The 15,284-nt window shown below is 41.5% G+C and overlaps 1 long non-coding RNA gene across 4 annotated transcripts in view; it reads left to right on the forward strand.

The window, feature by feature from the left end:
- Nucleotides 1-9,531: 9,531 nt before the first annotated feature.
- The window catches only part of LOC311511397, a 35,461-nt gene continuing 29,708 nt past the window's right edge, over nucleotides 9,532-15,284 (forward strand). For 2 of the 4 annotated variants that reach the window (XR_014709270.1, XR_014709271.1), the window contains exons 1-2: nucleotides 9,532-9,732; nucleotides 10,837-10,862. This is a non-coding gene — a long non-coding RNA (uncharacterized lncRNA). Of the gene's footprint in view, nucleotides 9,733-10,682; nucleotides 10,863-15,284 lie in introns of those variants that run through there. The other 2 variants (XR_014709272.1, XR_014709273.1) reach the window with 2 other exon arrangements.

The raw sequence follows: 15,284 nt of genomic DNA on the forward strand, positions 1-15,284 counted from the left end.
AGGGGGCAGAAAGGGGTGGAGTGGGGGCAGGGCCTGGGGCAGGGCCAGGGGTTGAGCAGTGAGCACCCCCCGGCACATTGGCAAGTTGGCGCCTGTAGCTCCAGCCGCAGAGTCGGTGCCTGGACAAGGAGCCGCGTATTAATTTCTGAAGAGCCCCATGTGGCTCCGGAGCCCCAGGTTGACCACCGCTGGTATATATGATGAAAGACAGTCAGTGCCCCCCAAAGAGCCTGCAATCTATATAGACAAGATGGACAGAGTGAGGGGGAAACTGAGGCACAGAGAGGCAAAATGTCTTGCCCAAGGACACCCAGCCAGGTAAGTGTTAGAGCTGGGAATAGGCAGGGATCTTGAATCCGAATACAGTGCCCTAGCCACTGGGTCATGATGCTTTGGTCATTTCTGTGCCAGACTGTGGATGGGAGGACCCCATAAAATCAGAATCCAAGCTAGCAATTACGAAATAATTTAGTCCACTACATTCAGATGTTTCTTCATTTTTATTTAATTCCTGAGCAATATTTGAGTTCCTCCTCTGTCAGAAAATATATTGTCCCCATGTTCTTTATTACTGAAGCTGAAAGGGGTAATTGGAGTGCTGAGAACCCGAAAAATAACTTCTGTTTTATTTTATATTCCTTTTTAAAGTTCAGTCATTGCTTATGAAAAGTGCTGGGGCCGGGGTTTGAAAAATATATAAATATGATAATGCTTTGTGCTTCTTTAGCCCCTATAATCTGAGGATCGCAAACATTCATTAAGCCTCGAAGGCATAGCCTCTTCCCCATGTGAGATGGATATTATATCCATTTTACATATGGATAAACTGAGGCAGAGACAGGCTAAGCGACTTGCCCAAGGATCCACAGTGAATTAATAAGAGCTAAGAATAGATCCCTGAATTCTAGACAGTTTGCTCTTTACTGAAATCATTAGATCCCATTCCATCTTTTCAATATGATCCTAGTGCTGCCTTGCCTGTTGAAATGCAGGTCTCTCCAGTACTACTATTAATCACAAAATCACTGCTCATTTTACAGCTTTGATAAAATAGTAATGACAAAATCATTTCTCATAAATGTTTTACTTTTCAAGGGCAGAAAAAAGTTAATCATGCTATTCACCGAAATTAACTTGTGTTTGTTTGTAATAAAAGGGATAATTTCTTGTAGCAATCACAGTATCCATAGACGCTGGGGTTTAACTGGGACTGACTGAGTCATCTCCAGTAGTCCAATCCTCTACAATAAGCAGTAAATATAGAGGACAGATTCTCACCCTGTATAAACTGGCATAATTCTAGTGATAGCCGTAGAGCTACACTGATTTGCACCAGCTGAGAATCTGGCCATATACTTACACAATCTGAACATGAATGCCTGTACTGGCTTTGCCTTCACTACTGCACCTCTTTAAGCAAAACTTTTCAATTTTCCGATTACCTTAGTTGTAAGGACAACACATTTTTCTAAGTTCCAAGATTAATTAATTTCTTCTTATTATTAATTAATTATTATGGTAGCACGCAAGAATCCCAGTTACAGATCACAGCCTCATTCTGCTAGGCACTGTGCAGAAAAGTTACCGAAAAAGAGTCTCAGCCCTGAGAGCTCATGATCTGTTTGAATTTGTCCTTTTGTTCTACTCTGTCTATTATGTAGATGGCTTCTGTAGTAAACACAGCAAATTAGTAAAAGTCCAAAGGTGATGTTTTCTATGTCTGAGTGATACAAATTCAACTGGGTCTTGAACACTCAGCCATGTTCTTTCTGCCTCTTCCACCTGTACAGCTGATAAACATTCTTCCATTTGAAACATACATGAGAATTTTAATGCTGCACGAGGCAGAATAGAATCCATCTCACCTGTCCAGAGCTGAATGGATGAATAAAAAAGCCAGCAGCTGTGATTAAACTCTTGTGTTTGTCTCTAAATAGTAAGGTGAAAAAGAAATAAGGCTTTTACATAGTCACTTTGCTAAGTATAATTTCACTTTCTGCCCCTTTCTCTGTGGTTTACTACTAGCATCCTGTGTTATTTAGCTCTTCTCTTACTTACGTTACTGCCACATCAAACTCCAGACACATCTGAAGTTTGGAGAAGTTTGGACTTGGGTCTGTAGCTCAGACCCATCTCTAGTTTTGCAGAGTCTCTCTCTCTCTCTCTCTCTCTCCTCCTCCTCCCCCTGCCCCACTCAGTAGAAGTAGAGCTGGTTGAAAAATGCTGGAAAATTTTCATGAAAGATTTCCATTGAAATTTAAAATTTTCAAAAACATTTCAATCAACTATAGATGGGAGTCCTTCCATTGAATTCAATAGGCTTTGTCTTAGACCCCAGGTTATATGTATGGTACTATGACCATTGTATCTGGGAGAGGTTTGAAATTTTTGTTATGAAAACCCAAATCACAAGAGAGTCACCCGACTTGGGGTTTAATTATAGATTCCAAGCAGGTCAGATTCACCTAAAATTTGGCTGAGGTTGTCAGAGCTTGGGGCAAGTTTTGAGCAACCAAGGCTGATTTATGCTTTGGGGGGCCTAAAGCCATGTGAAATGTGAGGGTTTTCCGATGCTTATAAGAGGCATAGATGGGGCACAGCTTTGCTGGAACAGATTTTCAGATGATTTCATCTGAAACGAGGCACAGTTTACTTTCACGTTGAGTTTCAGGCATAGGTGATGGAACTAGGGGTACTGAGGGAGCTGCCGCACCCCCTGGTTTGAAGTGGTTTCCATTACATACAGTCTGGTTCAATCGCTCTCAGCAGCCCCACTATAAAAATTGTTCCAGCACCCCTGGTTTCAGGGTTCAGTTAAGCCTAGAATTTAAACAGTTTCTCAGATGAACCCCCTACAAACTGAAGCCAGTGAAATTCACATAGTTCTAGGTAGCATATCCCTGCTGTTAACACACTCTCTTTGAGACAACTTCATTTCCTTAACCTTTCCTCTCCAATCCCTCTGTTCTAACAGTGGCCTCTCTTTGAACCTTTCCATTCTTCTCAATCTCATTTTAAATGAGGGCACCTGAACTGTGGGCAGCGTTGCAGATGTGGGCTAGACTGCTGCAGTGTCAAGCCAATGATACTGCAGCACCTTGCTTCTTGCTTATCCTAGGCATCCCAGAATAGAATAGTTTCATTGCTCTGTAGCCCTATCACTCAGTACTGTACTTCCACCAAGATCCATGATTGATATAGTTAGAGCTAAGAGACCTTGGGCAAAGCTGTCTGTTGAGCAAGAATGAAAATGGACACCCTCTAAGCTCTTGAGCTGTCTGGTGGAGCTCAGTTAAAGTGATATGCTATCATGAATAATATACCTTGTTGTGTTTGGAGTGGAGAGTCAGCAAGTGAGTAAGAAAAATAACAACTAAGTTTTTTAAGAAGAGATTAAATTGAACTGCCAGTGATGAAGAGAAACTTCCACCCAACTCCACCCGGGCTGTTCTCCACAAGGGCATCAAATGAGGACAATAAGAACTCTGTGCACATACAGTGCCTTTAACCCAAGGATCTCTAGGCACTCTAAGAATGTGGGTAAGCATTACTGTATCCATTCTATGCATGGGGAAATTGAGATCGGAAGAAGTGACATGATTTGGCCAATTTCACACAGTGACACGCAGCACAATAAAACATTGAGTTAGAAGCATGAAATCATCCTTCTCACTGACCACTGAGGTGTGATGTTGATAGCAGTGAATTCTTAAAGCTGCGGTTTCCAAAAATCACCCTTTTATGGGCATTGTCCTGCACCTTGATTTGAACCCTTTTTTATGGTGATGGCAAGATGCTTCATTCATATTCATAAATAAACTTGTCACAGCCTGTCTTACAATTAAAACAAAATCCTCCCAAATGCTCCCTGATTGTAGAGCACCTTAGCGACCCTTAAGATCGGTGGTGATGTTCAGCACCTCTCTGGATTGGGCTGTCGGCTGGATCATGACGCTGTCAATGAAAACTGAAAGACTCATCGTGATTTTTCTTTCTTCCAATCAAAATTCTCTCTCACATTTCCTTTTTTGCACCATTACCTAACAAAGGGAGTAAGACTACAAAATAATAGGCCGCGTTCTCTGCTGATATGAATTGGTATAGCTCCAGTGACTTCAATCTGGCCTAATATTCTTTCTCCCCTGTAGCGCAGTCTCAGTGTGCAATCCTGATCACCAGTGTCAGCTGTGATGTGTTAAAATGTAACATTTCTACTTTGTGTTCATTTAGCACCTTTCTTGGGGAAGGATTCCAAAATGCTTCACCAGCTACATACATACATACAACAGCATTGAAATGCAGCCACATCTGGGGCTGGCAGGTTGTAACTAACCAATTCGTAGCAGTGGAAAGAGGAGACAATTTTGCTCAAGGACACCAAGCCTGAATTCCTGCCTGCGGAGGACGTTAACTGTTCATACAGAGCAGATAGGAACAGATGTTTTAAGGTCTCATGTGAAGGAACTACATGTAGTAAATTGTATGGGAGCAATTTTATTTCCTGTGCCACAGGACGATGAAAGGCCTCAGCCCTCAGTGAGTTTAATGACCTGTATTTTCGAGACAGCTTGGTGTTTTAAACTTGGTGCTTAGACCACCATGCCATCTCCTCTGGCTGAACATCCCTTCCCCCATCTTTTTTTCCCTGTTGAACCGCTGGTTCCTATCTAAGTTCCCATTTGGACTCCTGAAAAATGAAAACTACTTGCTGTTTCTTTGCCTTCCTTCTTCCATATGCCTAGCCCCATACATAGTCCCTGCTCTGGACCATTGTCCATGATTAAAATACAGTCCATCATTCCCTTTTATTTTCCACTCTTCCGGCCTTCCTCCTCAACCCTTCTCTCATCCCATTTTCAAGCCCAAACCAGAAGTGCTTTTCCAAGGGACTGGATCACAGAGGAGATTACCAAGGGGACCATTCATGTCACCTCTGGCTCCAGCTGAGGTTGGCAGTGACCAAACACTGTTACCGTTGCTGGCTTGTGAGGTGGCCGACAGCTTGCAAAATGAGTTTGGTTGTCTCAGTGCAGCTACTACTGAACAAGAGTCCACATCAAAGCTGCTATTAACTAACCCCTCAGGGCTAAACTTGCCCTCGAGACTCACCTAGCCCTTTGTTTCAATACTTGGTCTCTACATTCCAGGTTCGAGGCACACTAGGGAAGCAACATGGAGGAAGCTTGTACTGACTTCAGAAAAGGTGGCAACAAAATACAAGATTGTGGTCTCCAGCTGTGCTGTTGTGGGGCCAGGTCATATCGGCACATAGGGGACATGATTTTGTTCCCAACATGGCATCTTCCGCACAGCGTGACTCGCACGCATGCAGAGCAGATGCCATTTTTGGAAGAAAAATGGCTTCCTCTGCACAGTGGGTGCGAGGTCACACTGGCGAGGGCATTCCCACGCTGCTGGGGGCATTCTGGTAGTTGTCCATTAGAACTACATCCCTAGTCTCCAGTGCTGTCTTTCTGGAACCTTTCAGCACCATTTAAATTCACTTAAAGATATGCGGGTGAGGAAAACCCAACCCTTCTCTTTTTGAGCTTCAAATCCTGGCACGCCAAAATACTGGAGGATGTTGACAGTTGTCTCTCCCCATATTGCCCTTGATTTTGAACAGTCCTCCCCAAACTCAGTGCAAAGGAACAAGCCAAGCTAAATGCAAACCTAACATACAAAGAGGGGGACTCGCTTTTATGCTTTAGTCTCCTGAGTTGAGTCTTTGAACAACAAGCTTACTTCAACGCTAGTAGATAATGCCTCCGGTGTGAGTCAAAGAGAGTGTGCACACGTGTGTGATATAGCAAATAGTGGTCAGTGACATAGTGACCACTATATTTAATGTTCCTGGAACGGTGTCCAGTATAACTTCTGTTTTTCACATCGTCATAATATTCCAAAATGTTCACTTTTCAGGTTGAAATTTTCCATGTTTGTTCTCTGCCTGAAGGTAATTCCCTGCCCCCTAGAATTGTGCAAAATCCCACTAGTCATTTTTGACTTAGGGGACAGTGGTGAAAAAAATACATTATTCCCACTGGAAAATGATGTTGAGGTATGCTTTTTTTTGGATGGGTGATGATATAACAAGAGTTTGACTCTTTTAACCATATTACCAAATCACAGCTGTAATGTGGTTCATTAACATGACTTTCAAAGAGTTTTGACTCACCTGCAACAAGCAAGACTCAACCATGTTAAAATATGATTGGGGAACATTTGTTCTATGGAAAGATTCTGCAACATGGTCAAAATGGCTAAATGAGAATCAGGCCCTAAGGCACAGTGTCAAAAGGGGGTGATCAAGCTTCTACCTACAACAATTTTCTCAGTTCATCTTAACCAACCTGCTGGTGAATAGTCCCTGTTATTCCAGTGCTGCTCCATTCTAGAGCAGAGACTTCTAGTCTTGCCAGCTAGCACAGGTGAACTTGATGTCTCCAGTCTGATTTCACTTGGGACTGAGGCATATTTCAAAGTCAGGTTTCCAAAGGTGAGTGCATTCATTCACTTTACCATCCAGCCTGCCCTAGATTAGATTGTGCTATTAAGCGAAGGGAAGCACAATAGTTAGCTGATTTATCACAGATCATTATATGTAGTAACTGTATTTTTAAAACATCACCAGTACAGTTACAATAATTAGAGATGTGCTTTTGTTAACATTGCCAGCCACTACCCACTTGTACAGTACCCTTGGGTACTAAATAATTACCCACTTTGTGTGGTTATCTAGCTCACTAATTACCCACAGAAATTGGGGTCAGGTGTTAACTGCTTGAAATAAGTATCCTCCATAGATTTGGCTAAATTGTATAAAGAAGTGATGTGTTTGCAGCAAAACTTTAAAATGTCAAACATTTTTTCTTTTTCCTTTTTTAAAGCACAGACAAGAAAAGGAGTGTTAGTTTCCTTTGATGTTAAATTCATGCAGGTTGCTACAGTGCTGCAAATCATCCAATAGGTCTCAAAGGATGGGCTGCTAAAACAGCTTCTTTTCTCCTAGTCTGCTTTTTCCCAAAAATTAGATTCTTCGGTACATAGGGCCTGATTCTTCTCTTACACACACTAGTGTAAAGGAGGAATCAGGAGTAACTCTACTGATTACACTGTTATAAATGAGAAGAGGTTCAAGCCCATGGATTTTTAGGTCAGTATAATCACCTAGTCTGCTCTGCATAACCTCAGCCATCACTCAGTGGTTCCTGTGCCGTGCCCAATAATTTAGTTACATACTATAGAGTGGTACAGTTACTTTTCCATGTTTATTTAACTCTCGTGAGCCTAACATGCATGCAGAAGGAGAGTCTATTCCAAGGCTGGGGATGATCTAGTTTGCTTTGAGTAATCATTAATTCCTGTGTTCAAGGGAGGTACCCCAGTGAGTCAAAGATTTCTGGACAGCCCCACCCACACCAACTTCCTGAACACTTATTCTGTAGTCACTCTCTGCCAGACCTACACAAAGCATCCGGCTAGCCAGCAACAGCTCCCTCCTTCACACACAAGCTCAGGCAAACAAAAAAATCCCCCCAGCCATAAGGAATTAAACAAGCCAAAACTCTTGAAATATTCCTTGCTTATAACGAAGGCATGTTTGCATTCTGGCATAGCTGTTCCTGTATATTAAGAAGAGACTGATTTCATTGGGACTTAGGTGCCTAGGTGCATTTGAAAATCCCAATAAATATCTATCTGCATCTTTAGGTGTCTAAATACCTTTAAAAATCTGGCCCTGAGTGCTGGTGCAGAGCACATCCTAAATACATGAGATGGTGTCTTTATTTTATTTAGGGTTAAATTCTCTTATCCTTGCACAGAATAGCAGCTTGCTCCTCAACCAGCCCCATTAGAATCAGATGGACTTCTTGTGGAGGATGCTATTACATCAATGTGATCTCTTTTGGGACACAGTGTTACTCAGTCTGAGTAATGGCATCAAAATCTGCCCCTTTTGCTATCCATGTAAAATCAGGCATTACCACTTACTAGCTACCCACCATAGGCTAGACAAGTGAAGTGGTCCATGTTTGTAAGGCATTACTAGCCACCGGCGGCATGACTAGGTGTAGGGTCTCCGATAATGGAAAGTATCTGCTTTCTTGCATTGTGTTGCACATCCCTGGGAAATGCAGTGGTCCGCTTCTCAGAGAATGATGCAGATTTAGACATCATCTCTGGCTTTTGTTGTTGTTGTTGTTGTTGTTAACAGTCTGTATTATTATTTAGTATTATCAAGGGATTTAGTCTGATCAATGGAGTGTATATGCAACTGATGGACATGTGAAGAGGAAATGCTTGGAGAATGAGAAACATGTCTGCAGTAGAGGGTGTGTTTCTGTGTAAGTACCAGTATTAGAACCACTGACTGATGAGTTCATTTTAAAATCCAAGGGCATATAGCTGGTAAATTATCACCGATTGCAAATATAGTCTGGTGTGAGAGAGAGAGCAAGGCTGCCATTGAGCAGAGAGGGGTGGGTGTGGAGGGACTTGGGGAAGGCGGGCGGGGAGAGAGAGATTGTGGGCTTTGAAGTCATCACAAGCATGAGACAGAGAGTCTGTCTGCCTGACTGCCTTCATGCAGGCTTCAGAGCGTTGCTGTTTCCACGAGATGCTGCTGGCTGCAGTATGGGGGGGGAGAGGGGGGGTGAAAAGAAGCCAAGAGAGTAGTGTTTAATTTTATTCTTTTAAGATTCAGATCCAGTGAGAGATGTTAGGTACACTCCCCCCCCCCCAACGGTTTCCCCACCCCCTATGATACACCCCCCAAAAGAGGCTGGCATACCTGATGTATGTGTCTAGCTGTCTGGGAGGGTTTATTATTATTATTTGTCTAATAAGTGTCTAGCCTTTCTCCCTGACCCGGCGGTGTATTTTTGGTCTCATTAGTAGTCAGGGAGATGCTTTAGAGTATCCGGTGCTGGGAGTCGGGGATAGCACACTGCCGGCAACACGGAGGGAGAGGGGAGAGAGGGTGGTAGCAGAAGGGAAGCCTTCTTTCCAACTCCTGTCTCCCAGATATGGAAGGGGAAATGAGGAGTGGTGCGACTGGCCCCAGCGTTGGATATGTGATCAGTGATTTGGGGTGTGTGTGTGTGGGGGGAATGTCTTAGCAGAGCTTAAAAGAAGGGGGGTTGCTAGGGTGCGTATGGGGAGGGGGGAGTATTGATTCCTTATTCTGCTAAAGATTTTAGTAGGCATGCAAAGAATCTGTAGGGGAGTTGTAAGTGGGTGGGGGTGGTGAAGAATCTAAAAGAGTCTGTAACCAGATACTGAAGCTTTCCAGGAGTGAGTGAGAGACAGACAGACAGACAGACAGCGAGAGGAAGAAAGGGGGCAGTGTGGTCTAGTACATTTCATCTGGTCGTTGATTTGAGCCTGATGCTTGCTGTCCCTCAACAGCCTCCCTTGCTTGATTTTTTCTTCTCCCCCCCCCCCTTTCCCTCTCCTTTTGCCTTCTACTTTGCTGAAGCCTAGGGGAGCCAGTAAAGATTAAATGTGCTTTCTAAAAGGCAGCCACTTCATGCAGCTATGTCTACTTCCCCCCCTACCACCACCACTAACCCCCCTTTTCAATAAGAGAGAGAGAGAGAGAGAAGGAGGAGGAGGAGGAGGACTATAGTTTAATGATGCCGGGACTGGCTGATCCAGATGGAAAAACGGAGGAAAGATCTGAGATCCCGGACGAGGAAGGACCTTGGTGAATGGTCGGAGACTCCGGAGGTGAGAAAAGAGCGGAGTGAACGGTTATTGTTGTTGCTTATTCTTATCCCCTGTCCCTTTAGCTTGCACTTGGGTCTGAACCTTGATGTTTCTATTCGGACCGGTGCTAGTGAAAGGGGGGAGATCTGGAGGCAGCCGGAGCTTGGCTGTTTCTACGAAAGGGGGAGGAGGATGGGGGTGGGGGGGGGTTTGCAGAGAGGAGGAAGAAAAATCCAACCCAGCGCCCGAGGCGTAAAAAATGTTCCCAGCTGCGTGGGGAAACGCAGGGCTAATATTCCGCATTTTAAACTCAGGGGGCCCCCGGGTGCATTTTCCGACGCTGCTGGGGCCTAAAGGGGACTCCAGAGCGGGTGGGATTCGGGTTGCTGGGGATTCCTTGGGAGAAGGGCCCCACTCGGAGCTGGGTTTTGCACCAAGCGGCGTCACGCACCGCACCGGGTGTAAAGGCAGCGCCGGATCGGGCCCTCTGCCCCCCCCCCCCCCCGCCGCAGCTGGGAGCCATCCTGGAAACGTCCCGTGTGCTCGCGATGGGGTGGGGAATCCTTGTCGCTGGCAACAGGCGCGTAAGGTGATTATTCTCCAGGTTTTCCCTTCAAATACTGGCATCAGAGTAGGCAATGGGGGGGGGGTTCATCAGCTCCCTGTCTCTCTCTCCTCCCCCCCCCCCCAGCTCTTTTCCCAGTGACAGGCTGGAGCTTGCTCTGATTAGACTGGCCTTGGCTGCCGCCTCCCCAGCTGATGTATTAGTGAGCAAGAGAGGGCCGCAGTTTGCAAAAAAAAAAAAAAAAAATGCAGAATCATAAAGAGAGAGAACAAGGGGGAGGTTGGAGGACAACAAAAGAGAGCAGCTGCTGAAGGGAAAAATAATTTTTTAAGGCAAATGTTTTTTTAAAAATGCAAGCGGGTCCCCCTATATTTCCCCTCCCCCCCCCCCAACACCTTTCTTCTGTCAAAAAATGCAGAGGTATGGTTGCTTTGTTATGTGTGATAGTCCTTTCCCTATATACTCTGGAATAGCTCGCTCAGCATAGGATCATTGAAATCCATATATTCCCCGCCACCCCCCGCCCCCCTTGCTTTTTCTTCCTGCTGCTTCTGCTGAAGGCTGGAACCTTCCCCACTTCCAAATGGTGAGTTTCTCAATTATTTTCTTATTAACACTGTAATATTCCTTCACCCCTCCCCAAGTTTATATGGGGAGGCGGGAAGAAAGCTTAGCCTATATGCTATGCATGCTTTGTGCCAGACACTTGGAAAGATATCCTGTCTATTATTATTATGATTTCAGCATTATTTTTCATTGAAACAATGAAATAATTCCATCCCCACCCTGACTGTTTTTTTTTCCTTATCCATTTAAATATATAGAACTTCATTTATTCTAGTACATTGTTCAAAGCTTTAAGGATCCTGCTGTGCGTGGCTTGAAATTTTGATATAAACTATTTAAACAGAATGTATTCTCTCAACAGAGGAGGTTCCTATAGAGTCTCTTTCCTTCCACCTGTGTGTCCTGTTTTATAATCTTGAACCTTGATGTGAATTTGCCTGCCATTCTTTGCCTTTTCTTTTTGATCCTTGTTGTGGCAAGAAATAGTTTGTTGCGCCCCTCTCAATCCCTGAGACCCTAACTTGTGATGTTTAGCTTTTAAATCCACGGGTTAGGCTCTTGGGAGCTGTGAGTTGTGCTTTGGCATCTTTTTTTTCTTTTTCTTTTTCTCTTTTTTTTTTTTTTTTTGGTTGAGCATTTAGTAGACCCTTAAAGAAAAGAAACTTTTAAGTAAAGCGGATCTCTCATCATTAGTTCTAATCAGCTGACTGTAGGGTACTGGTAACATTTGTTGGTGGCCATTTACCTTAAAATATTATCTCAAATTAAAATATGAGTGTTTGCGAGTGTGTATATTATATGTGTGTGATAAATATGTACATATAGGTATGTGTATAGATTATATATATATATGTGTATATATAGATAAACATGATATAGATGTGTATGTATATATAGATCGATATTGATATGTGTGTGTATAGATACCGAAATAGATGATTCAGATGTTTGTGCATAAATATGTATATCGGTGACCTAAAGATCTAGATGTGTGCTATCAGTGTGTGTATAATATATATGTGCAATTTCAGATATATATATAATGAGACAGATTTACTGCAGGCCAGTGAATATAGCATCTATCTCTTTTTCTTTCTTGAGAGCAACACACAGTACCCTGAGAGCGTAACTGTAACAGCTCGGTACATTGGTGCTTGACCTCAGACCATCGCAGCTGAAATCCCAGCATGCCTCTTGCTTCCAAGTTTAAAACCTGAACGATTCATCTTAGAAATGTGCTTTGTGGACAAAAAAAAAAGGAGGGGGGGGAGATGGGTTGGATTTTTTAATTGTTAGATCTAAAAGAAACCAAACAATAAAATATATATGTCAAATATATATGTATAAATAATTCCAAAATGCTATTCTTCTCAGCAAACGCTGAAGTTCGTTTTAGTCCTTAGAATTTAACCTCTCTGGTTTTAATATCAAACCTATATGTGACAGATGAAGTAGAAATCAGAAATGTGAAAATACTCCTAGTTCTGTTTTTTCTTTATTACATTTTTTAATGTTGTAAAATTCATTATGGTTGTGATTGTATTTATTTCTGTTCTGTAAGGCAATTTTTAATGACGTTACTGTACCTTTTTATGGCACTGAATGCTTGTTTTATATTTTAATACAAATGCTTTAACTTAAAATACAATGCAACAAAGAGATATTAATTGGTGTAATATTTCACTACTTATATCAGTTTAGGATATGTCTGACAGTTCTCAATATTTAATATTTATCTGAACTAGAAAAGCTTTTTTCTTTTTATTTTACACTACAATTTCAGAGATTCTTTTAGCTCCATTTAAAAAAAATCAAACATAGCATTTTACTTCTGAATTGTAAACTATTCCAAATGTACTGTAATTGAATTATGAATATAAAATTTTCCCCTAGATTATATTTATTTTCCATTACCTGTTTGGTTTTTAAATCCAGATGTAATATGCGAACATCTACCAAACCTTTGTACTATCCTGCTATTGATTTTACACTTGGATACATGAAAAACCTTGCCTTTCCTTGAAAATATATTACTAATCAATTTGCGATCATTATTTTCCAAATGGCAGGGAAGAGACCATTTTGTTTGTGAGAGTTGATGATTTGCTTATAACTATTTAATATCTTTGTTGATTTCCTCTGAAGCATGTCAGTGTGAACAATGCCTTATAATCTTTGGAAGGAGAATTTTTAAAAAAGGAATTATTCATATTTGTATTCTGGATAAGATAGATGTTTTCTTTTGAACCTGTTTCTGTAATCAGCATTATTCTATCACAAATCCAGTTGTGTGGAATGTATATCAATGTTGCTGTGTGATACAGGGCCTGATCCAAAGCCCACTGAACTCAAAAGAAGTCTTTCTATTGATTTCAATGCATTTGTATCACACCCTGAGTTCTATAGTAAGAAACAATACCATGTAGTGCATGTTTCATATATTCTGCAGAAATATACCGTCTTTCCTCTCACCTCTGTGTTAATAGTGGTGCACAAGGATTTCTGCTCTATTATTATGAGGAGAAGTAGATGAAACAAAACATGCAAAAGATTGTACATTTCAGAAAGGTTGCTTCTGCTGCAAAGGCAGGTTCCTCACCCCTCCCTCCCAGAAGCACATCACTGAAGTTCAGTGAAATGAATAACATAATTGGTAGTTGGTTCAATCACTACCAGTCTAGACTAGCCCAGACACATCAATTAGAGAGGGCTGTCTTTTTAAAGGGACAGTGCAACCGAAACAAGTAAGGCCTTATCTCAAAGTGAAAATCCAGCTTGGCAGAAATAAAAAAAAGAGAGAGAGAGAACTAAATTGGAGCTTTTGGGGAACGTAGAAGGCAGGAAGCTTGAGAGAACAGGAGGGAATAATAACTGAAATATAATGCACTCCCCACCTCCCATCGCCCTAACCTACCAGTGCAAACTCATAATTCAGTGCACCAGGGACACAGGTTCAGTGGCATTTCTTAGTTAGATTTGTGTGTGTGCAATTTTAGAGATGGCAATGTTATTGAAACTTAATTACCTTATAAATATCGAGTCAGAGTGATTTCCATGTAAGCAAATAGAAATCAATGCTAAACTATCCTGCAGCATTTTTTCACCCTCCAAACAAACAAACAAAAATCCAGGGTGCATATATACTGGAAAGCTCTGATTATCTTCTCTCTGATAAAATTATAAAGGTAACTACACAGCCTGTCTAGATCCTAGCACAACTGTATAGAAAAGTAAACTGCGAAAAACCAGCTTGTGTTAATAGCAAAATTGAGGAGAAAATGGATTACAGAATGTCTTGATTTTTATTAAAAAATTGAGGCGGTAAATAAAGCAGGCTGTGTTTGAGACTGCATCCAGCACTAAGAAAAGAAAATGCTTGATTAGTTTCAATTAAAGCATATCTAATATATTATAATGAAATTTAACATAACACATTCCAAGCTAATCTTTGTCATACCTATATGAAAAAATAAAAGCAAAAAGCATGAGCATCTCATTTAGAATATTGCAAACCCCTCCCCTCAATAAATGCTAATTCAGCAAAATATATTTGGCCAGATCTTGCAACTGGGAGTTTTGCCTGAGTAAGGACTGCAAGACTGGGCACTATGAGTTCAAACTCTTTATAATCTTAGCAGAACTTGCTTTCCCAAGCTGAAAGAAATGATGTTTGGTGGTGGCAAAGGGGGGAAGTCCAGGACCATCCTAAAAATCTTCCTTGTTGCTCATTTATTTCAAGAGCTATAATATACAAAAGGTTGCAACAATACTGTATTTTAAAAATGGAGAATGATTTTACTACCCTTCCATTCCTAATTCCTTCCAGGGCACTTAGGGATTTATTGGGCTAGTTACCAAATGATATGACATACAATTAAATGGCTGGTGCTGATTAGCTGATTGATTAATTCCTAGTTGATTTCTAATTATAAACTTTATTCACATTATAAATTCCTGACAGTAACATGCCAGTTTGGTGGAAATCCACTTGGCTTTCTCCTGTTATATTGCTTTGCAGCCATTTAACATGTAAAGTCAGTTGAAAATGACATAAAACATTTTTCTATAGTTTACTTTAAACATTAACCTTTTGATTCCCCTTTTAAAGAATGGCCTCTTTGACCACACTTCACTTCTTCTAACTGTTAGGACATTGGTATATAATGTGTACACACACACACACAGAGTAACGTTGAAAACTACTGCATTATACAGAGAATAAGTAACAAACTATTCTTTATTTTAAGACTTAACTTGGTGTGTCGTCAAATAATTTATACTGTTTTGTGGATATTTTTCTTTTTTGCTGCCCGTGGCTGTTTATATTGGCTTAGTTGCAAATAAGCTGCTATGCAAACATCATAGTAAAAGGTTCAGATGAAGTTTATAAAACAAAACACAAAAGGCACAAGTTTTTAACCGTTATCTCGCACCTCTGAAA

The sequence above is a fragment of the Lepidochelys olivacea genome, assembly GCF_965140295.1.
Source record: "Lepidochelys olivacea isolate rLepOli2 genome assembly, chromosome: 22".
Classification (NCBI taxonomy): Eukaryota; Metazoa; Chordata; order Testudines; family Cheloniidae; genus Lepidochelys; species Lepidochelys olivacea.